At 41.5% G+C, this 23,458-nt stretch overlaps 1 protein-coding gene across 5 annotated transcripts in view; it reads left to right on the forward strand.

Annotated features, from left to right (window-relative positions):
• Positions 1-2,765: 2,765 nt before the first annotated feature.
• Positions 2,766-23,458, forward strand: part of YEATS2 (YEATS domain containing 2) — a 122,791-nt gene continuing 102,098 nt past the window's right edge. For 3 of the 5 annotated variants that reach the window (XR_012021796.1, XM_072807586.1, XM_072807589.1), the window contains exon 1: positions 2,766-2,959. The gene's annotated coding sequence lies outside the window, so the exon portion shown is untranslated. Of the gene's footprint in view, positions 2,960-11,271; positions 11,424-22,407; positions 22,427-23,458 lie in introns of those variants that run through there. The other 2 variants (XM_072807588.1, XM_072807587.1) reach the window with 2 other exon arrangements.

Consider the following 23,458-nt stretch of genomic DNA (forward strand, 5'->3'; position numbering starts at 1 on the left):
CTGGGTTGGGAGAAGTGGACTAGCCCTACCTCTATGCTCAGTTAGCTAGACACTTCTTTTTTTTTTTAAGATTTTATTTATTTATTCATGAGACACACACACACACACACACACACACAGAGAGAAAGAGAGAGGCAGAGACACAGGCAGAGGGAGAAGCAGGCTCCATGCAGGGAGCCTGATGTGGGACTTGATCCCAGGACTCCAGGATCATGCCCTGGGCTGAAGGCGGCGTTAAACTGCTGAGCCAACCAGGGATCCCCTAGCTGGACACTTCTAAGCAGTGTCTACATGTGGTGTCTGTCCAACCAGATGGGGGCCCCCAATGTGGGGTGATGATACGGTGGGATGGGCTGTAAAATGATTCACCTGAGGCAAAACAAAGACATAGAAGTTTATTGAATACACCACAAGGGAGCAGTAGGTGGGACAGCAAAAAGGCTGTTTGCCAGGAAACAGTGGGTAGAGGCTGTTTTTATTTTTATTTATTTATTTATGAGAGACACAGGGAGAGAGAGAGAGAGGCAGAGACACAGGCAGAGGGAGAAGCAGGCTCCATGCAAGGAGCCCGACGTGAGACTTGATCCCAGGTCTCCAGGACCATGCACTTGGCCAAAGGCAGCACTAGACTGCTGAGCCACCTGGGCTGCCCTGGTAGGGGCTGTTTTTAAAGAGGGATGGTGAGGAGGTATGGTCACATACAGAATTTTCCCTTTTTGGTGCTGTGCCTGGTTGTAAGTAGCCCATTGGTTAGTTAGGGCCTATGGATATTCTGAGATGGGTTGCCTGATGGGCCCATCAATATTCAGCCACATGGTTGCTGTGGGCCCTTTCTCCATTCCATTGCTCAAGCCTGTTTGCCCCAAGGCAGTCTCTACCTCAGAGTTAGACCTCAAAGGCAGGGGAACACTGACACACTCATGCTGACCTCTTGCCCTACCTCTTTCTCCATGAAATATATTTTTTACCTCCCCAATTCCTATTCTCTCTTTGGGTCTTAGCTTCAGGATCAGGGAGGGCTTTCCCTGCCTTTCAGATCACATTGTCTACATTTCACAAGGGCAGGTACTGTTTTGTTTCTTCTCGATCCTTAGTGCCTAACACAGTGCTTGGCCACACAGTGCCAGAAGATCAAAACGCAATAAAAATGTGCTGAACAAATATTATTAATCTGTCTTTACTCTTAATAGACCCTAAGGTCAGGAGGACAGGGGTGATATATATATATATATATATATATATATATACACACACATATATATATGTATATATATATTAAGGATTTTATTATTTATTCTTAAGAGACACACAGAGAGAGGCAGAAATACAGGCAGAGGGAGAAGCAGGCTTCATTCAGGGAGCCTGATTTGGGACTCAATCCTGGGACCCCAGGGTCACTCCCTGGGCTGAAGGCAGGTACTCAACTGTTGAGCCACCCAGGCATCTGGGTTGTGTGTGATATATTAATAACCCTTCAATTCCCTTATTATGCAGAGCTTTGGAGTCAGTTCTTGGCCTTACTATTCATTTATTCAACAAATGTGTATTTTAAAAATATTTATTTATTTGAGAGGGAGCACGCACTGCACACATGTGCTTGTCTGAGGGGGAGGGGCAGAGGAAGATGAGGGTGGAGTGGGGGTGGGGGGGATGGAGAGAGAGAGAATCTCAAGCTGACTCTCTGATGAGCAGAGCCTGAGGAGGGTCTCTATCCCACCACCCTGAGATCAGGACCTTGGTAGAAACCAAGAGTTGGAGGCTCAACCGGCTGTGCTAGGCAGGTGCCCCTAACAAATACTTTTTCTTTTTTTTTTTTTAAGATTTTATTTGACAGAGAGAGAGCATAAGCACAGGGAGTGGCAGGCAGAAGGAGGCAGAGGGAGAAGCAGGTTTCCTGCTGAGCAGGGAGTGGACTCCATCCCAGGACTCTGGGATCATGACCTGAGCCTAGGGCAGATGCTCAACCCACTGAGCCACCTAGGCACCCTTCAACAAATACTTTTTGCATGCATGCTAAATTCTTTAGAACAATTTATTAAATTTAAGTACATCCAAAAAATTGATGACATAAATAGTATAAAAAATTATAAGTGAACTCTCTCTAAACCTACTACTCAGCTCCAGGGGTAAATTTTTACACAGTGAGTTGAACAGATTGAAGGAAGACAGAGACAGATCCCTGGAGAGCTGCAGCAGTCTTGGGCAGAGAGATGATGAGGCCTCAGGCAGGATGTTACAGGAAGAAAGAAAGGGAAAGGTGGGCTCAAAAGATACTTAGGATTTGATGGATGGTCACTCACTAGTTGTATAAACTAGTGAAGTCCCAACCTTTCCGAGCCTCAATTTCTGCATCTGCATAATAGGTCAGTGATAACTATTGTTATCCGTATCCCTAGCACCTAACACAAAGCTTGGCACAAGATGATAAACACACACAAATCATTACTACTGTTTTAGACCTGTGGGAGGTTCATCTACGCTGGGAGAATGAATAGTCGGTCTGTCAGACCGGAGGCTGGAACTCGCCATCTTCTAGGGAGGAATATGATAAATGACGGTGCCTCTGCCAGAACGGGCATCCAGGCTCCCCAGGCAGTGCGGCAGCACCAGTCCCCATCAGAGTCCGGCCGCCGCCAACCCCAGCTCCAGCCCTGCGCGGGCCCCAGTCCCCGCTGGAGCCCCGGCCCCGCCCACATCCCTGCAAGCCCCGCCCCCGGGCCGCGCGCGCGCCGCCGCCGCCGCCGCGCACGCGCGCCTCGCCCCGCCCCTGGTGCTGACGTGCGAGGCCGAGAGGGACGGACGGGCGGGCTCCGCCGAGCCGTGTGCTTCCGCGGGCTCCGGGGTCGCTGGGGCCTCGTGGCGGGGCGGCTCCGCGGGGCTTCGCCCGCTCCCGCACCTCCCTCGTGCCCTCTCGCCGCGCCCGGCGGGCCCTGCGCTTCGGCCGGAGACCCGGGAGAGGGTGAGTGTTGGCGGGAGCGGGGTCGGGCCGGCCGGGCGCGCGCTCCGCTCTCCCGGGCATTGTCTGGGCGGGGGCGGCGCGGGCACGTGCGCTCCCCTCCCCCACCCTGCCCGCCGCGCGGCCCCGGCGGGCGGGGGAGGGGGAGGGAGCCGGCGACTGCGGGCCGCCGAGCACCGCGGGGAGCGGGCGGGGTGAGCGTGCCGGTCGGGGGCGTCTCCGGAGCGGGAGCCTGCAGCTGCGTGTGTGGGGTCCTTCCTCGGGGCTCAGCGCTCTCCGAGGGCGGCGGGGTCAGGGACCCCCGGGGCTGGAGCTCTCGGCGTGTTGGGCTCGGTGGCCTGCGGTGGAGACGGAGACGAGATTTGGCTCCAGCACCGGCAAGTTGTGGGTTTACCGACAGGCACCGCGGAGTCTGCTTCCAACCTGTCGCCATCCTTACGGTCCTCCCTCGCGAAGGATGAGTGGGATTTAGAAAGGTTGGAGGATTTTCCAGGCATACGCTCCAGTTAGAAGCACCAGAGGCGTGACACAGTGCGGGGTGACAGCGGAAAGCTTGGGAAAGTGAGGACTTGGAGGAAAGGCTGGTTTGGTGGGTTGTGGCCGGATTGCAAAAGACAATGAATGAGGTTTATATCATAACCTTGTCTTCTATCGTGAGTGTAATCAGGGTAAAGAATAGAAAGTAGAGGAGGAAAATATCACCAAATAACCCCACGGCCCTGACACCTCTTTCTTAGTGTTCTGGATGTGTTTGCTGGTATTTTCATCTAAGCTTGTAACAGTTGCAATTAGAGTTTACTTACAATTTTCCATTCTCTTTTCTCCTTATGGTGTTAAAACGAGATGTAATATACAGTATTCGGCAGTATCCTTTATTCTTAATAAGCAAATAGCAAGTATTCATCATAGAAAAATGAAGAAATATAGACAAGCAAAATGAGGAAGAGTATTCATAGTTCTGCTGCCTCGAGATATTGCGTATTTTTGGTTCTGTATATTCTTTCAAAGATAGTGGGGCAGATAATGCCCTGGTTAGGAATTTAGTTTTCATACGAATCCTTTGAAGGTTTTAAGAAGGCAGGTAGCATAATCTGACTGCTCTGTAGAGGAAGAGGGTGAATATGGGAGCGGGGAGATCAGTTAGGATGCTGTTTGCAGTACCTTGAACTAGGTCCGTGGCAGCGAGATGAAGAGTACAGAGATTTAAACATTATTTTGGTTGTAGAATGAACAAGACTTGTGAGTGGGTTAGTGGGAAAATAGGAGACTTCTTTACTTTTTTTTTTTTTAATGTGTTTTTAAGGATTTGTTTATTTGAGAGAGAAGGATTGCTTGAGTCCTAGAGAGCAGGAGGAGGGGGCAGGGGTGGGGAGGAGAGAGAGAGAGAGAATCTCCAGTAGACACTCTGCTGAGCGCGGAGCTGAAGTGGGGCTCTATCTTTTGGCCCTGAGATCATGACTTGAACTGTCAAGAGTCGAATGTTTAACATACTCGGTCACCCAAGCACCCTTTTATATATTTTTTAAAATTAAGTTAAACTCTCTTCCCATCCTGGGGCTTGAACTCAGGTCTCTGAGATCAAGAGTTGCATCCTCTACTTACTGAGCTAATCAGATGCCCCAAGAATTCTCTCTCTTTTTTTTTTTTTTTTTTTTTTGGTAGTTGTTTTGAGCAGCTATGGGTAGATAGTGACATTTACTGAGAGGGAGAAGAATGGAAGAGAAACTTGAAGGGGGAAAAATCACGAGTTCTGTTTTGGGTATATTAAATGTGAGATGTATATCAGTTATGAAGTTGGTATATTGAGGAAATTGGATGTGCAGGTTTAGAGCTCATGGAAGAGAGAGCTAGGAGCTGTTAGATAAAACTTTGGAATTCATTACATAGATGATATTGAAAGGTATGGGACTGCATGAGATCACCAAGGGAAAGAATATAGATAGAGAAGTGAAAATTGACACTTGATCGCTAATACTTCGAGCTGCAGTATGGGAAGAAGATTGAACATAGAATGGAAGAAACAGCCAATGAGGTAGGGAAAAAAGGCAGAAGACCAAAAGGTGTCATGGAAGCCAGGAAAAATAAGTTCAGAGAGGATAGAGGATGTCCATCCCTGACTTTGAGATGTTTAGTGAGATGCTCAATTGGATTTGGAGGTTGTTGGTTTTGTTATTGGTATTATTATTTTTAAGATTAAAAAATTTTTAGTGATCTCTACACCCATCGTGGGGCTTGAACTTAAAACCTGGAGATCAAGAGTCTCATGTGCCACCAGCTGAACCAGCCAGGCACCTCTGGTCATTGTTATTATTATCCAGAGTTCTAGAAGTGGGAGATGGAAACGGGATTGGAATAATTAATTGATTGGGGCTTGAGGAAGGGAAGATAATGAGTGTGGATTAGAAAAACCTGGGCCTTTTTCGAGATGCCTTATTTCCATCTGCTCCCAAACTAAATTTGGTAGGTGAAAAATGGTGTCTTGTTTAATTTTTCATTCATTGATTACTAGAGTGTTTGAACATTTTTTTGTTTGTTTGTTTGAACATTTTTTAACATATATTTGCCATTGGTGATTTTCTGTATCCTGTGTATATCTTTTTGTGTTTATCACTTTTGGGAATTGATTATCAAGAGTCCTTTTAGATCTTGAAAACATGTAGTTTGACATAGAGCTTGCAGAACTTCTGCTCTTAAGTATTTTTCCCTTCTGGGAGTAAATGAGTTTATAACATATGCTCCATCAGGAAGGACATGGTTAATGGAAAAGCCATACTTAACATTTAACTCCTACATATGCTTCTGTTTTTTTTTTTCCCAATTATAGTGGAATACACATAAAATTTAGCACCTTAATGATTTTTAAGTGTGCAGTTCAGTGGTATTAGATACATTTGTAGCATTGTATTTGTAGCATACATTTGTACATTGTGCATCCATGACCACCATCCATTTTGGTCACTCTTTTCATCTTATAAAACTGAAAATCTATGCCCATTAAACAACTCCCTATTCCCCCTTTCTCCTAGTCCCCAGCAACCATCGTTCTTTCTGTCTCTGTGATTGATTTTGACTACATTAAGTACCTCATATAAGTAGAATCATACAGTATTTGTCATTTTCTTTTTTTTTTTTTTTTTAAGATTTTATTTATTTATTCATGAGAGACACACAGAGAGGCAGAGACACAGGCAGAGGGAGAAGCAGGCTCCATGCAGGGAGCCGACGCGGGACTCCATCCTGGGACCCTGCCTTCTGAGCGGAAGGCAGATGCTCAACCACTGAGCCACCCAGGCATCCCAGTATTTGTCATTTTCTGACGAGTTTATTTCACTTGGTATAATATCTTCAAAGATCATATCCATGTTGTAGCATGTGTCAGGATTTCCTTTTTAAAAAAAAATTGTTTTAATTTTAATTCCAGTTAACATACAGTGTTATATTAGTTTCAGGGGTACAATATAGTGATTCAACATTTTCATACATTACCCTGTGCTGATCACAAGTGCACTTACCTATTTCACCCATCCCCCCACCTCTCTTCTGGTAACCAGTTTGTTCTCTGTAATTAAGAGTCTGTCTCTTGGTTTGTGTCTCTTCTCCCCTTTGCTCATTTATTTCCTAAATTCCACATATCAGTGAAATTATACAGTATTTGTCTTTCTCTGACTGACTTATTTCACTTGGTATTATACTCTCTAGCTCCATCCATGTGGTTGCAAATGGCAAGATTTCATTCTTTTAAATGGCTACATAAATTCCATTGTGTATATATGCCACATCTTTATCCATTCATTGATCAGTGAACACTTGGGCTGCTTCTGTATTTTGGCTATTATAAATAATGCTGCCCTAAACACAAGGGCACATGTATCCCTTTGAATTAGTGTTTTTGTATTCTTTGAGTAAAGAACTTTCCTTCCTTTTTAAGGCTTAATAATATTCCAGTGTATGTATATATCACATTTTGTTTACCCATTCATCTGTTGATGAATACTTGGGTTGTTCCCATCTTCTGGCTATTGTATATAATGCTGCTAAGAACGTGGGTGTACCTCTTCAAGTTCCTGCTTTTAGTTTTTTCAGTATATATGGATTTAGAAGTAGAATTGTTAGATCGTACAGTAAATCTGTTTTTAGTTTTTTGAGGAACTGCCACTGTTTGCCATAGTGGCTTGCACATGTATTCCCTCCAACATTGTACAAAGGTTCCAGTTTCTTCACATCCTCACCAACACTTGTTTTCTGATTCTTTCTTTTTTTTTGATAGCCATCCTAAAGGGTGTGAGGTTATAATCTCCCTGTGTGGGTTTTTTTTTTTTTTTTTAAAGATTTTATTTATTTGAGAGTGAGAGAGAGAGAGCACGCATAAGCAGAGGTGGGGGCAGTGGGAGAAGGAGAAGCAGACTCCCTGCTAAGCCGGGAGCCCGACATGGGGCTCAGCCTGAGGGTCATGACCTGAGGCAGATGCTTAACCGACTGAGCCACCCAGGCGCCCCTCACTGTGTTTTTGATTTGTACCTCCCTAATATTAGTGATGTTGAGCATCTTTTCAAGTGCTTATTTGGTCATTTATATATCATTGAAGAAATGTTTATTTAAATATTTTGCCTACTTTGAGTCAGATTTTTTGGTTGCTTTGAGTTTTAGGAGTTCTCTATGTTCTGGGTATGAATCCCTTATTGAATATGATTTGCAAATATTTTCTCCTGTGAGTTGCATTTTTACTGTTGATAGTGTCTTTTGATGCACAAAATTTTAAAATTGTCATGATGTCCGATTTATTTTTATTACCTATGCATTTGGTGTTATATCTAAGAAATCTTTGTAAATCCAATGTTGTCAAGCTTTTAAGAGTTTTATTATTTTCAGTCTTACTTTTAAGTCTTTGGTACATTTTGAGTTAATTTTTGTAAATGTTGTTAGGTAAGAATCCAGCTTCATTCTTTTGCATGTAGATATTCAATTTTTCCAGCATCATTTGTTGAAAAAACTTTTTTTTTTTTTTTTTTAAGATTTTATTTATTTATTCATGAGAGACATAGGCAGAGAAAGAAGCAGGCTCCACGCAGGGAGCCTGATTTGAGACTGGATCCCGGGACTCCAGGATCACGCCCTGGGCCGAAGGCAGGAGTTAAACTGCTGGGCCACCCAGGCCTCCCCAAAACTGTCTTGTCTTGTCTTGTCTTTTCTTTTCTTTTCTTTTCTTTTCTTTTCTTTTCTTTTCTTTTCTTTTCTTTTCTTTTTTTTTTAAGATTTTATTTATTTATTCATGAGAGACACAGGAAGGCAGAAACATAGACAGAGGGAGGAGCAGGCTCCATGCAGGAAGCCCGATGTGGGACTTAATCCTGGGACTCCGGGATCACATCCTGAGCCAAAGGCAGATGCTCAACTGCTGAGCCACCCAGGCACCCCTGTCCTTTCTTAATTGAATAATTTTGACACCCTTGTCAAAAATAACTTGGCCATCTGTGCAAAGCTTTATTTCTGGGCTCTATTCTGTTCCACTGGTCTCTATATTTCTGTTCATGGCAGCAGTAACATGCTGTTTTGATTACTGTAGCATCTAGTACCTTTTGAAATCAGGGAGTATGAGTCCTTCAGTTTTGTTCTTTTTCAAGATTGTTTTGGTTAGGGTCCTTTGAAATTCTATAAAAATTTTAGGATGAGTTTTTCTATTTCTGAATGAAAAAATGTCATTGGAATTGTGGTAGGGATTGCATCAAATCTATAGATGGCTTTGGGTAGTACTGACTTTTAAACAGTATTTTCCACTCTGTTAATATGAGATGTGTTTCCATTTAGTTATACTGTTTTTAATTTCTTTCAGCAGTGTTTTGTAGTTTTCATTGTATAGGTCTTTGACCTCTTTGGTTAAGTTAATTCCCAAGTGCAGTTGACCCTTGAACCACACAGGTTTGAATTGTGTGGAAACATTTAATATGCAGAATTTTTTTTTTTAAGATTTTATTTATTTATTCATGAGAGACTGAGAGAGGCAGAGACACAGGCAAAGGCAGAAGCAGGCTCCATGGAGGGTGCCCGATGTGGAACTTGATCCCGGGACCCCAGGATTATGCCTTGGGCCGAAGGCAGGTGCTAAACCACTGAGCCACCCAGGGATCCCAATATGCAGAATTTTTTGATGCAGTACTGTAAATGTATTTACTCTTCATGATTTTCTTAATATTTTCTCTACCTTATTTTATTGTAAGAATACAATATATAATACATATAATCTACAGAATATTTGTTAATTGTTTCTATTATTGGTAAAGCTTCTGGTCAACAGAGGCTATTAGTAGTTAAGTTTTGGGGGAGTCAAAAGTTATACATAGATGTTTGACTGTGGCTAGTTGGTGCCCCCAATTCCTGCATTGTTGAAAGGTCAACTGTGGGCAGCCCCAGTGCCTCTGCCTCGCGGTTGGTGCCGCCTTTGGCCCAGGGCGTGATCCTGGAGACCTAGGATCGAGTCCTGTGTCGGGTCCGGCTCCCTGCGTGGAGCCTGCTTCTCCTTCTGCCTGTGTCTCTGCCTCTCTCTCTGCCTCTCATGAATGAATAAATAAAATCTTAAAAAAAAAAAAAAAAAGGTCAACTGTATTTTATTCATTGATGCTATTATAAATGGAACTGTTTTTGAATTTTCTTTTCAGATTTTTCACTGTGTATAGAAATGCAACTGATTTTTGTGTGTTGACTATCTTGCTACTTTGCTGAATTCATTTATTTCTACAGATATTTTTTTGTGGGATCTTTAGAGTTTTCCACATATAAAATCATATCCCTCCATATTAAAATGTCTTCATATTCATTCATTGGATACACTATAATTTGCTATAGACTGCTTCCAGTCATGTATTATAAAATATATAGAAGAGGAAAGCTAATTGTAGATCTGTAAGTGCAGCCCACATATGACAAGTTGAGAGCAATTTCTTAGGATAGATTCTGATAAAGAGGATTTTCTTCTTATTTAACCAGAGATTTGTATTTGAATTTTCACTGCCAATCCTTGAATTCACCCCCATCTCCCTACCTTTAATCCTGCCCCTCTTACCCTGTTTTTCACACTGCTACCGAATAGAGGGTGAGAGTCAGTGCATTTTTCCCTCATAGAAGACTTATGAATTGTGTCTATAACATCTGTTCTGTCAGTTGGAAAAAGTTTTGAAGAATGGAGAGCACTTCGTGGATGAGTTGGAATTTGATTTGGTTTTTGAAAGATGAATGAATAGCATTTCAGTAAGCAAGAGAGGAGGTAGAGGTGAAATACGAATCCGTTGAAAGGTAATTGTGTTCAGGCATGCGAACTTTGATGACTGTAGACAGAGAGGTAGAAGAACTAGTTCTCCCGCCAGGGATTGTTTATTCTGTTTATCTGAATAATGAGCTATGAGTGTGTGTGTGTGGGAGGAGACCTGTTATGTGTTGATAGTGAAGGAGGTGAGGAGAATGCCAAGGGGCGCTTCAGCTTGATTTGTATGTTTATTCATTTAGTTATGTGGCTACATTGGTGATTGTTACCTATTTTGTTTCTTAAAAATTAGTTTGAGGGGCATCTGGGTGGCTCAGAGGGTTAAGCGTCTGACCTTTGGTTTCTGCTCAGGTCATGATCTCAGGGTCCTAGAATCAAGCCCTGCGTCCAGCTCTACATTCACTTAGCATGGAGATTGAGATTCTCTCTCCCTCTTCCCCTGCCCCTATTACTCATGCTGTCTGACTCACTCTCTCTAAAATAAAGGAATAGGGATTCCTGGGTGGCGCAGCGGTTTGGCGCCTGCCTTTGGCCCAGGGCGTGATCCTGGAGACCCGGGATCGAATCCCACGTCGGGCTCCCGGTGCATGGAGCCTGCTTCTCCCTCTGCCTATGTCTCTGCCTCTCTCTCTCTCTGTGTGACTATCATAAATAAAAAAATAAAAAAATAAAATAAAATAAAGGAATAAAATCTTAAAAAAAATAGTTTGAGAGTGTGTGTACTATTTTTTTAAGATTTGTGTATTTATATGAGAGAGAATGCGTATGCATGCATAAGCAGTGAGAGGGAGAGGGAGAAAGACAGAAACCCAAGCACACTGACACAGGACCCCATCCCAAGACCCAGAGATCATGTCCAGCAGAAACCAAGAGTCAGATGCCCAACTGACTGTGCTTCCCAGGTTCCCCTAGAGCGTGTATGCTTTTTTTGTTTGTTTGTTTTAAGATTTATTTATTTAGAGAGAGAGTATGTGAGCACCAGTGCCAGGGGTGAGAGGTAGAGGGAGAAGGAGTCTTTTTTTTTTTTTTTTTAAGATTTATTTTTATTTATTTATGATAGACATAGAGAGAGAGAGAGGCAGAGACACAGGCAGAGGGAGAAGCAGGCTCCATGCCAGGAGCCCTACGTGGGACTCGAACCCGAGACTCCAGGATCGCGCCCTGGGCCAAAGGCAGGCGCGAAACCACCGAGCCACCCAGGAATCCCCGAGAGTGAGTCTTAAACAGACTCTCTGTTGATCGCTGACCCACGGTGGGGCTCAATCTCATGACCCTGAGATCACTACTCCAACTGAAACCGAGAGTCCGACGCTCAACCAGCTATGGCACCTGGGCACTCCAAGAGTGTGTTTACTTTTTAAAATTGAGATTAATTTGCATAATGTAAAATTCATCATTCTAAAGTGTATAATTCTGTGGGTTTTAGTATATTTACAAGGTTATGCAACCATTTCTACTATCTAATTCCAAAATATTTCCATCACCCCAGAAAGAAACCCCATACCTGTTAACAGTCAGTTCTGGTTCCCCCCTGTCCCTCAGCAGCCACTTTTTGTGTCTGTGGATTTGCAAGTACATTTCATATAATTGTGAATCAAATAACATGTGGCCTTTAGTATCTGGTTTCTTTCAGTTAGCATGCTGTATTCAGTCCACCTGTGGTGTAGCATGTGTCAGTACCTAGTTTTTTTTTTTCTTTTTTTAAAATTTATTATTATTTTTAAAGATTTTATTTATTTATTCATGAGAGAAACAGAGAGAGAGAGAGAGAGGCAGAGACACAGGCAGAGGGAGAAGCAGGCTCCATGCATGGAGCCCCACGTGGAACTCGATCCTGGGTCTCCAGGATCATACCCTGGGCTGCAGGCGGCGCCAAACCGCTGTGTCACCGGGGCTGCCCAGTACATAGTTTTTATCACTTAATAATAATCTCTTGTATGAATATGTCACATTTTGTCTAGTCATCAGTTGGTAATTGTTTATACTTTTCCGCCATGGTGAGTAATACTGTTAAATGAACATTTACATGTAAGTTTTTATGTTGACATATCATTTTAGTTCTCTTGGATATATACCTAGGAGTAGAATGGCTAGGTTATATAGTAAATTGGTTTAACTTTTTTTTTGCTTTTTTTTTTTTAAGTTTAGTCTGGGTTTTTTGTTTTGTTTTGTTTGTAATCTCTACACTCAACTCAGGGTTTAGTAAACTCAGAATCCTGATATCAAGAATTTCAAGCTTTTCCCTCAGAACCAGTCAGGCACCCTGATTCTGTTTAACTTTTTAAGGAACTGCCAAGCTTTTCTGCAGCAGCTGCGCCATTTTACATTTCCACCAACAAGTATGAGAGTTCCTATTGTGTATTCTTTATATGTTTTTTGTGCAGACTATTCAATGGGGGTGTGTGTGTTATTTTTAAAGATTTTATTTATTAGAGGGAGAGAGAGAGAGAGAGAGCCCGAGCATGCAGGGATCAGGGGAGAATGGTAAAGGGGGAGGGAGAATTGCCAGCTGACTCCATGCTGAGTGCAGAGCCAGTGCGGAACTTGATCTCAGGACCCTTAGATCACAACCTGAACTGAAACGGAGAGTCAGATGCTCAACCAACTGAGCCACCCAGGTGCCCCAGTTGTGTGTGTGTGTGTGTTTATTTATTCTTGAGAGAGAGAGAAGCAGAGACACAGGCAGAGGGAGAAGCAGGCTCCATGCGGGAAGCCTGACGTGGGACTCGATCCCAAGTCTCCAGGATCACGCCCTGGGCCAAAGGCAGGTGCTAAACCTCTGAGCCACCCGGACTGCCCTTGTGTGTGTTTTTAAACAGTGTCATTGAGGTACAGTTGGCATCTACAAACCGCACAAAGTAGGCAATTTCCGAAGTTTCAACAGATTTATACACCTATGAAACCATCACCACAATCAAAATAGTAAACATCCCACAAATTTTTCTTATCCCCCTTTTAATCCTTCTCCCTCTTCCTGTCATTGTCCTTCCTCTGGCAACCTGTGATGAGCTTTCTGTCAATGTAGACTAGTTCGCATTTTATATGAATGGAATGATTATAGTATATACGTAAACTGGCTTCTTTCACTCAGCATTGTTTTGAGATTAACTCATGTTGCTCTATGTATTAGTTCATTCCTTTTTATTGATGAATATTGTATGTATGGATATATTACAATTTGTTTATCCATTCACCTGTTAATGGACATTTAGATTATTTCTGGTTTTTGACTACTGCAGATAAAGTTGCTGTGAACATGTGCTTACAAGTTTTTGTAAGGACATGCTTTTATTTCTTTTATTTTTTATTTTATTTTATTTTATTTTTATGATAGTCACACACAGAGAGAGAGAGAGAGAGAGAGAGAGAGAGTCAGAGACATAGGCAGAGGGAGAAGCAGGCTCCATGCACCGGGAGCCCGACGTGGGATTCGATCCCGGGTCTCCAGGATCGCGCCCTGGGCCAAAGGCAGGCGCCAAACCACTGCGCCACCCAGGGATCCCCTTTTATTTCTTTTGGGTAGATATACAGGAATGGACTGGCTGGGTCATGTTGTAGGGTATCTTTAACTTTTTAAGACACTGCCAAACTGTTTTCCAAAGTAGTACCTAAAGTGGTTGTACCACTTTATATTCCCAACAGCAATGTATGAGAGTTTGTTGTTCCACACTATGTAGTTGTGTTCTTGTGAACATTTAGTGAAGAAGAAAACAGAGACATAAAGACCTCTATATAGGTATCCCCCGCTTTCTGAAAGTTCATATTTTGCCACTTTGGTTTTATAAAGAAAGATGCTCATGGCTTTTGCATAAGAGCAAAAATCCTCTTCTGATTTTGAATTAAGGAAAACAGGTACTGATATAGGTCTTTTGAAAAAGTGAGGTAGTGTAATGTGAAATTTCAGAAAGTAGGGGATACACCATTTCAAGTTAGGAAAGTTTTTGTAGGAATGCTGCACTTTAAGATAGCAGGGTAAAACTATATTCCATCTCACAGATTAGTCCTTTTGACATTTTCCTCCCTAAAGTAATGCATGAACATGTTTTAGAAAGTTCAAATGTTGTAGTCAGGAATAACATAAAAGGAAAAATCACTACCCAAGAGCAACGATTGTTAATCATTTTTTAATCTTTTCTTCCAGGCCTACACGAGTGTATACCAGAATTTTTAAATTTATTTTCATCTCTAGTTTACACAGAAGGAATCAAAATATACACATTATTCTGCACCTTGCTTTTTTTCATTTCACAGTTTAATTTGGAGGTACTTTCATATCAGCACATTCTTTTTTTTTTTTTTAATTTTATTTATTCATGAGAGACAGAGAGAGGCAGAGACACAGGCAGAGGGAGAAGCAGGCTCTTTTGCAGGGAACCTGTTGTGCGACTCGATCCCGGGACCCCAGGATCACACCCTGGGCCAAAGGCAGGTGCTAGGGCAGCCCCGGTGGCGCAGCAGTTTAGTGCTGCCTGCAGCCTGGGGTGTGATCCTGGAGACCCGGTATCGAGTCCCATGTCGGGCTCCCTGCATGGAGCCTGCCTCTCTCTCTGCCTGTGTCTCTGCCTCTCTTTTGCTCTCTCTGAATAAATAAATAAATTTAAAAAACAAACAAACAAACAAACAAAACAAAGGCAGGTGCTAAACTGCTGAGCCACCTAGGCGTCCCATTTTTTTTTTTTTTTTAAGGATTCTATTTATCATATCAGCACATTCCTTATCATGGCTGCATTACAAATTACAGTAGTACAGTCAGTATTGCTTTAAGAAAACATGAATTTGTTCTAGTGCAGTTAATCTATTAGGGAACTATTTGAGTATAATGTGAATTTCACATTTGCTTATAAGATTTTGTCTACAAGAAATGTTAGGTGAATGCAGAAAACTGCACTTTGCTGAACTGAGCCACAGAAAGGACTACACAGCTGCACATGCCTGGCAGCTATCATTCTGCTACCTACCTCAGCTTATTTTTCTCTTATGAGCCACATCTGGTGCTACAACTTTTTTTTATAATTTTTAAAAGAGATTTTATTTATTCATGAGAGAGAGAGAGAGAGAGGCAGAGACATAGGCAGAGGGAGAAGCAGGCGCCATGTAGGGAGCCCGATGTGGGACTCGATCCCAGGACTCCAGGATCACATCCTGGGCTGAAGACGGCGCTAAACCTCCGAGCCACCCACTAAACCGCTGAGCCACCCAGACTGCCCTGGCACTACAATTTTGATTTCAGATTACCTCCTTCTGTCACTTCATGGTAACATACAAGCCGTAACCTTTTAGTGCCCACATTGCCAGGCAAACCTGAGGTCTTTTTCAAGGTGAACTGCCATATTTATTGTAGCATTTATGTATTTCATTACCATTTAATGTATAAAATTGTGCTACTATTTTTATTAGATTACCTTTTTTTATGTCACATTTTTGAATGTTGTGTCCTTAACCCCATTTTCCTGATGCTTTGTGGTTTTTATTCAGTTTTATACAGCATGGTGATTTTTAGGAATGTATATGTTACATTGTAGTGGAACTGATGTATCCATTCCATGAATGTACATAATTTTTAAAAAAAGATTTTATTTATTTATTCATGAGACAGACACACAGATAGAGGCAGAGACATAGGAAGGGAGAGAAGCAGGCTCCATGCAGAGTGCCCAATGTGGGACTTGATCCCAGGACTCTGGGATCATGCCCTGAGCCAAAGGCAGACAGGCGCCCGACCACTGAGCCACCCAGGTGTTCCCCATAATTTCTTTATTTACATTTTATTTTTAAAGCATCCTATATACTGGGCACCTGGGTGGCTCAGTCAGTTAAGTGTATGCTTTCAGCTCAGGTCATGATCCTGGCCTTGAGCTCCATGTTGGGCTCCCTGCTTACCAGAGAGTCTGCATCTCTCTCTACCCCATACTCATGCTGTCTTGTGCTGTTTCTTGTTCTTGCTTACGCTCTCTCAAATAAAAATAATCTTAACATATTTACTAGTGCATATAAGGAAGTATATATTTTTTTTAAAAGATTTTGTTCATTTGAGAGAGAGTGAGCACACATGGGAGAGAGAGCTTGAGATGGGGAGAAGCAGAGAGAGAGAGAGGGGAGAAGCAGACTCCCCACACGATGTGGGGCTCGATCCCAGGACTCTGGAATCATGACCTGAGCCAAAGGCAGATACTTTTAAAAATGTCTTTTAATCCCCTGATCCTTTTTTACTTTTTGAATATCTGAAATATTTTAGGATAAACTAAAATTTAAAAGTATTACTAATATGTGCCCTCCCCACCCCAAATTAACCTTCCTAATGTTGATTACCCAGTTGACTTCCTGCCACCTTGTAAATATACATATAGCATGTACTCACATACTTTGGAAGGGATAATCTGTAAATAGACTTGTTTAAGGTTAATATATATTGGGTTTATCATTTTTTTAAAGATTTAATCTTAAATAATTTCTATACCCAGTGTAGGACTTGAACCTACACAATGCTGAGATCAAGAGTTGTACCTTCCTCTGACTCTTGGTTTCAGCTCAGGTTGTGATCTCAGGGTTGTGAGGTTGAACCCTGTGTTGAGCTCAATGCTCAGCATGGAGTCTGCTTAAGGGTCTCTCTTCTGTGGCTCCCCCTTTCCCCCTGCATGCTCTTGCTCTCACTGAATAAATACATCTTTAAAAAAAAGGATTTGCACACTCCATCCACTGAACCAGCCAGGTACGCCGTCACTGTTATTGTACATGATTTAAAAAAAAATTGGGGATCCCTGGGTGGCTCAGCAGTTTAGCGTCTGCCTTTGGCCCAGGGCATGATCCTGGAGACCTAGGATCGAGTCCCACGTCGGGCTCCCTGTGTGGAGTCTGCTTCTCCCTCTGCCTGTGTCTCTGCCTCTCTGTTTCTCTCTGTGTCTCTCATGAATGAATAAATAAATAAATCTTTAAAAAAGAAAAAAATTACTGGATGGAAGGGGAGGGCATTATGCAAATAAGTCATTATGCAAATAAGTCAATCAGAGAAAGACAGTTATGATTTCACTCATGTGGAATTTAAGAAACAGCATAGGGGAAGGGAGGGGAAAAATAAAATGTTATCAGAAAGTGAGACAAACCATAAGAGACAATAAATTGAGGATTGCTGGGGGGGGTAAGGGGATGGGGTTACTGGATAATAGATATTAAGGAGGGCACATGATGTAGTGAGCTCTGGGTGTTAGACTGATGACATTGACTTCCACCTCTGAAACTAATAATACACTAATGTTACTTAATTGAATTTAAATTAAGAAAAGAAAAGGTTATTATTTTAAAAGATTTTATTTATCTATTCATGAGAGACACACAGAGACAGCGACATAGGAAGAGGGAGGAGGGACACCTGGGAGGCTCAGCAGTTAAGCGCCTCTGCCTTCAGCTCAGGGCGTGGTCCTAGAGTACTGGGATTGAGTCCCACATCGGGTTCCCTGCATGGAGCCTGCTTCTCCCTCTGCCTGTGTCTCTGCCTCTCTCTTTCTGTGTCTCTCATGAATAAAGAAGTAAAATCTTTAAAAAAAAAAAAAGAAAGAAAGAAAAAGGGAAAAGGAAGAGGGAGGAAAAGCAGACTCCATGCAGAGAGCCTGGTGCGGGACTTGATCCCAGGACTCCGGGATCATGCCCTGAGCCAAAGGCAGACACTCAACAGCTGAGCCACCCAGGCATCCCATCCGGATCCTGGGATCACACCCTGAACCAAAGGCAGGCGCTAAACCACTGAACCACCCAGGCGTCCCTCTTTTTTCTGTCTAAAAAGTTTATTTATTTATTCGAGCAGTCTATACCCAACATGGGGCTTGAACTCAGGACTCTGAAATCAAGAGTTGCATGCTCCTCTAGCTGAGCTAGCCAGGTGCCTCTTTATTTCCTTCCTTCTGTCAATTTAAGAATTTACCTTAAATGTCTCAAAACCCTTAAACATTTCATGTATATAGCTCACTCTGTCCAGAGAAGGTGTGTTGAAGTGGTGGAGTAAGGGAAGGGTAAAACAACGTAAGGCCACCTCTCCAGTTCTAACACTAACAGCTAGAAGCAGTGGCATGGATGATTTAGAATAGCTGTTTTATTCTGAACTCTTTGACATGTTACTTTGTAGATAGGAGATAAAGTACTGGCCTGAATGGATCCTAGGGCTGACCTTATATGGCAACTCGTGTTGTCTTTAGCAATTTTGTTTATAATAGGAAAGTATGTATTTTTGACCTGGAAATCTATAATCTTAAATAATAATACATTTTTTTTTAAGAGAGAGTGTGGGGGGAGGGAGAGAATCTTCAAGCATACTCCGACTGAGTGCAGAGCCTGATATGGGACTTGATTCCACAACCCATGAGATCATGGTCTGAGCCAAAACCAAGAGTTGGATACTAACTGACTAGGCCCCCAGGTACCCCAGTAGCACAATTTTTTTGAGCTCAGATATTTAGCTTTTCTGTTTTGCTGAGCTCTTACACGTTGTACTGTGACTAGCCCATATCAGATGCTAACTACTGACCTCTGGGCAGCTCCCCACCATTCTGGTCCAGTGTAAAATTCTGACCATTTTTACTTAAAAGACCTATTTTTTCCCATACCAGATGAGTTGAAGAAACATTGATTATGTTGACCAAAAATGAGAGTATATGCAAATGGTTTTATATATAAAATCTGGCTTAGAATAATTAGGATACAGAGTTTTTGTTAGTACCAGCTTAAAATTAGAACAGAATCTCCTTTTTAGAGTTCCTTTGATCTGAATCTTTCATATAATACAATACTTCAGATTGCTTGTATTGTGGAGTCAGACATGCTACCATTGTGCCACGAGGTCACTAAATTGCTTGTATTGTGATAAAAAGCAAGATTTGGGTGAGAAAATTAGCTGTGTATATTTTCAGTTACCTATGTCAAGGAGATGACAGTTTAATGACTAATCTTTAAATAAAAGGACAAATTTAAATCGACATTGAAATATATTTTGATTTTTTAAAAAAGTTTATTTTTTAGTAATCTCTGCACCCAGTATGGGGCTTGAACTCACAATCCTGAGATCAAGATCATGATTCTTCTGAGCCAGCTGGGGTCTCTTATATTTTGATCTTTTTGATAGGACTTCTTCATGCCAAATGATTTTTCTCAAAATAAATAAAAAAAAGAAAAGAAAAAAATGGATATCAAAATGGATATGTTTTTTCTTATAATACACATTGGGCAGTCTTCGGGAAGCCTTGGATGATGTTGGGGTAAAAGCTGCTATTTTAATTTCCAATATGTAATTTATTAAATGGATTCCTAAAGATTCAACATTAGTCAAATTTAGTGCAAGTCACCTTGCTTCTAGATCTCTAGTTATTTATTGCTGATAAGAAAAGCTTCTAGTTATTTTTCTGTTTTTCTAATACTCTGCTGTACTGGGGTCCTCTGGGTGGCTTGAACGTCTGACTTCAGCTCAGGTCATGATCTCAGTGTCTTGGGATCTAGCTCTGCACTCAGCGGGGTGTCTGCTTCTCCCTTTCCCTCTCTGCCCTTCCTCCTGCTCCTGCATGCGTGCTAGCTCTCTCACCCAAATAAAGAAAGAAAATCTTATAAATCCCATCCAGCGGGTTATATTTTTTATCTGTATTCACAAAAGAAAACTGGTCTGTCATTTTTCTCTACTGATGATTTTGACCACATCTTCATAGGTTTAGATACAGTGCTCTTTTTGTTGATAATTTTAAAAGTCTTATTTTAAATTTCTCTTTGAGTCATGAGTTATTTAGAAAAGTATTTTGTTTTCCATTTCATAGAACGTTCTTGTTAATGATTTCATATTTAGTTTTATTAGGATCAGAGAATGTTTTGTAATAATTATGACTTTATATTCCATCTCATGACTTAATTTTTTTAAAGATTTTACCAAATTATATGACAGAGAGTGAGAGAACACAAGCAGGGGGAACAGGAGAGGGAGAAGCAGGCTCCTCATTGAGCAGGGAGCCGGATGCCAGGCTCTGTCCCATGATCGTGACCTGAGCCAAAGCCAGATGCTTAATTGACTGAGCCACCCAGACACCCTGATTTAATTTTAATGACTTTCTATAGATAATCTTAAACAGTATTGTCTGTTGTGTTCAGACTGATGTGTAGCTATAATTTTTTTTAAAATTTTTGTTACTTTTTAAAAATAGGCTCCACACCCAGTGTGGGACTTGAAGTCACAATCCTGAGTTCAAGAGACATGCCCTGTACCGACTGAGCCAGCTAGGCCCTAGTAGCTGTTAAATCTGGCTTGTAAATTGCATTATCTATACTATTGGTATTTTTGTCTGTTGTTTTCTTCATCTTTTAAATTTCTGAGGTACATGTTCAAATTCCCCTGTAATGATTGTGATTTTCTTAAAATTTCCTTGTATTTTGGTTTATTTTGTACATTTTAACATGTTCGATGTTTATGGCATATCTTTGTGATTGTGTCCTTTATTTATTTTATTTTTTTAAAAATATTTTATTTATTTATTCATGAAAGACACAGACTGAGAGAGGCAGAGGGAGAAGCAGGCTCCACGCAGGGAGCTGGATGTAGGACTAGATCCCAGGACTCCAGGATCACACCCTGGACCGAAGGCAGGCACCAAACTGCTGAGCCACCCAGGGATCCCCTGATTGTGTCCTTTAATAGTAACATAATCATTATTAAAGTTTATTGGTAAAAAACAAAACAAAACAAAACAAAACAAAAAAAGTTTATTGGTGTTCAGTTATCCTGTTGGTTACTAATCATGCCATGCCAGTTATCTTTTCATTTGCATGTATCTGTGTATAATAACTTTGCACATCCCAGAGCACCTGGGTGGCTCAGTCCGTTAAGCATCCAACTCTTGATTTCAACTCAGGTCTTGGTCTCAGGGTTGTGAGTTCAAACTCCACGTTGGACTCCACTGTGGAACTTACTTAAAAAAAATTTTTTTTTAAACACAAACTTTGGGGGATCCCTGGGTGGCTCAGCGGTTTAGCGCCTGCCTTTGGCCCAGGGCGCAATCCTGGAGTCCCGGGATCGAGTCCCACGTCAGGCTCCCTGCATGGAGCCTGCTTCTCCCTCTGCCTGTGTCTCTGCCTTTCTCTCTCTCTCTCTCTCTCTCTCTCTCTCTGTCATGAACAAATAAATAAATAAATCTTTAAAAAATAAAACAATAAACACAAACTTTGCCCATCCCTTTATTTTAAACATTTAGCTATAATACCTTTCAAAATGTAGAAATATCAAATAGATTTGTAAGTATCAGGAGTGATAAAAGTTACCATAAGCTAGTGGTTATGTTCCCTGTGGGTATTTGTATTTTGACACGTATCTGTTATCCCTTCATTTACTTATTCAGCAAATAATGTATTGAGAGTGCCCAGGAACTTTGGAAGGGAAGATAGGGAAAGCTGTGTTGGATAGTATGATTAAGGAAGGCCTTCTTTGACAAGGTAGACATTTGAGCTGGGGTCTAGAAAAGCTAACTTGGGGAAAGTGCATTCCAGGTAGAGGGAACCTTAAGTCCAAAAATCCTAAGGAGAGACACCTGGCTGGCTCAGTTGATAGAATGTGTGATTCTTGATCTTGGAGTTGTGAGTTCAAGCCCTGTGTTGGGCATAGAGCTTACTTAAACAAAACCAAAATCCTAAGGAAAGATTGAGGTGTATTTGAAGAATAGAAAGGACCAATGTGTCTGGATCTTAATGATTAAGGATGATGAGGCAGGCAGGGCTCAATTCATGTAAGATCTTGTGGGTCATGTTAAGGAGTGTGCTTTTATTCTTAAGTGTTATGGAAAGTCATTGGCAGATTTTGAGCAGGGGATGACATGATTAGATAAATATCTTAATAGTCCTAATGTAAATTGAAGTGGTTTACATTCAGTGAAATGCACAGATTTTTGTGTACAGTTGGATAAGTTTTCACAGTTGCATATGCCCATGCGATCCACACCCTTAAGATAAATTTTCTCATCCCAAAAAGTTCCTTTGTTCTTCCCAGTCTGTCCTCACCATCAGCACCTGAACTATTATCCTCTTTTCTTTCATTATAGATTGTCTGTTCTAAAACTTCATATAAATGGAATCATTTTTAAAAAATGGAATCATTTATGTATGTGCTTATGTGTCTGGCTTCTTTCACTTTCCAAGATGAGTTTTTTTTTTTTTTTTTTTAGATTTATTTGGGAGAGAAAATGTGCGTGTGTGTGGAGGAGGTGAGGAGCAGTCTGTTTTTTGTTTTTGTTTTTTTTTAAAGTTTGTTTATTTGTTTATTTATTTATTTATTTGACAGCATGTCCATGTGCCTACTTTCTGGGGGAGAAGCACAGGGAGAGAAGGACAAGCAGGGTCCATGCTGAGTATGGAGCCGATTGGTCATGGGGGTCAGTCAACCTCAGGACCCCAAGATCATGACCTGAGCCAAAATCCAGAGTGGGACTCTTAACTGACTGAGCCACCCAGGTGCCCCTGTAATTGTATTTTTAATTATACAATTTCCTTTTAAAATTATTTTTTTCTTGAGGTTTATTCCAAAGTATAGAACACTACAAAGTATAGATAGAACAAGGTTTTGTTTTGCTTTTGATCTTTAACTTTTTTCAAAAACTCTGACTTGTTTATGTTAATTTGAATGGGTATGATTGGGTACTTTTGCTTTCTTACTTGTAGGGGAAAATTTACTTTTTAGGTTTAAATTGACAGTATTTACTTTTTTTTTTTTTTAATGTGAGTTCTAGGCCCAGTATGGGGCTGAACTCACAACCCCAGTACCATGAGTCACATGCTCTACTGACTGAGCCAGCCAGGTGCTCTGACGTTTCCTCTTTTTTTTTTTTAATCCAAATCTGTTTATTGGGATAGTTTCCCACTCACCTTGATTCAGGATGCTTTAGGTGCTGCTTCTATCTGAAGGAGCATCCTTCGGTAAGCCTTGTTTTCCTTCTGTAGACTGGCAAAGGACAGTGGAGCAGCTAACACACAAAACTACCTTTTGTGCATGGCTGAACAGGATGGTGATTTTGTAGCCTCCTGGGCACTTCACACATGTGTGAAGTAGGAGTTAGAGCTCCGCTCTAGGCGCTTCTTCTTGTGCTTTCTCTTCTCTCCTGGGGACAGGTGGAAGAGGTCTTCACTAGGAGATGTTCTTCCTCATGCAGAGGTCATCACTGCCAGGAAGTTGTTTACTTTTTATTTTATTTATACATGTATATATATTTTAAATAGGCTCCACACCCAGTATGAGGCTT

Source organism: Canis lupus, chromosome 31, assembly GCF_048164855.1.
Source record: "Canis lupus baileyi chromosome 31, mCanLup2.hap1, whole genome shotgun sequence".
Classification (NCBI taxonomy): domain Eukaryota; kingdom Metazoa; phylum Chordata; class Mammalia; order Carnivora; family Canidae; genus Canis; species Canis lupus.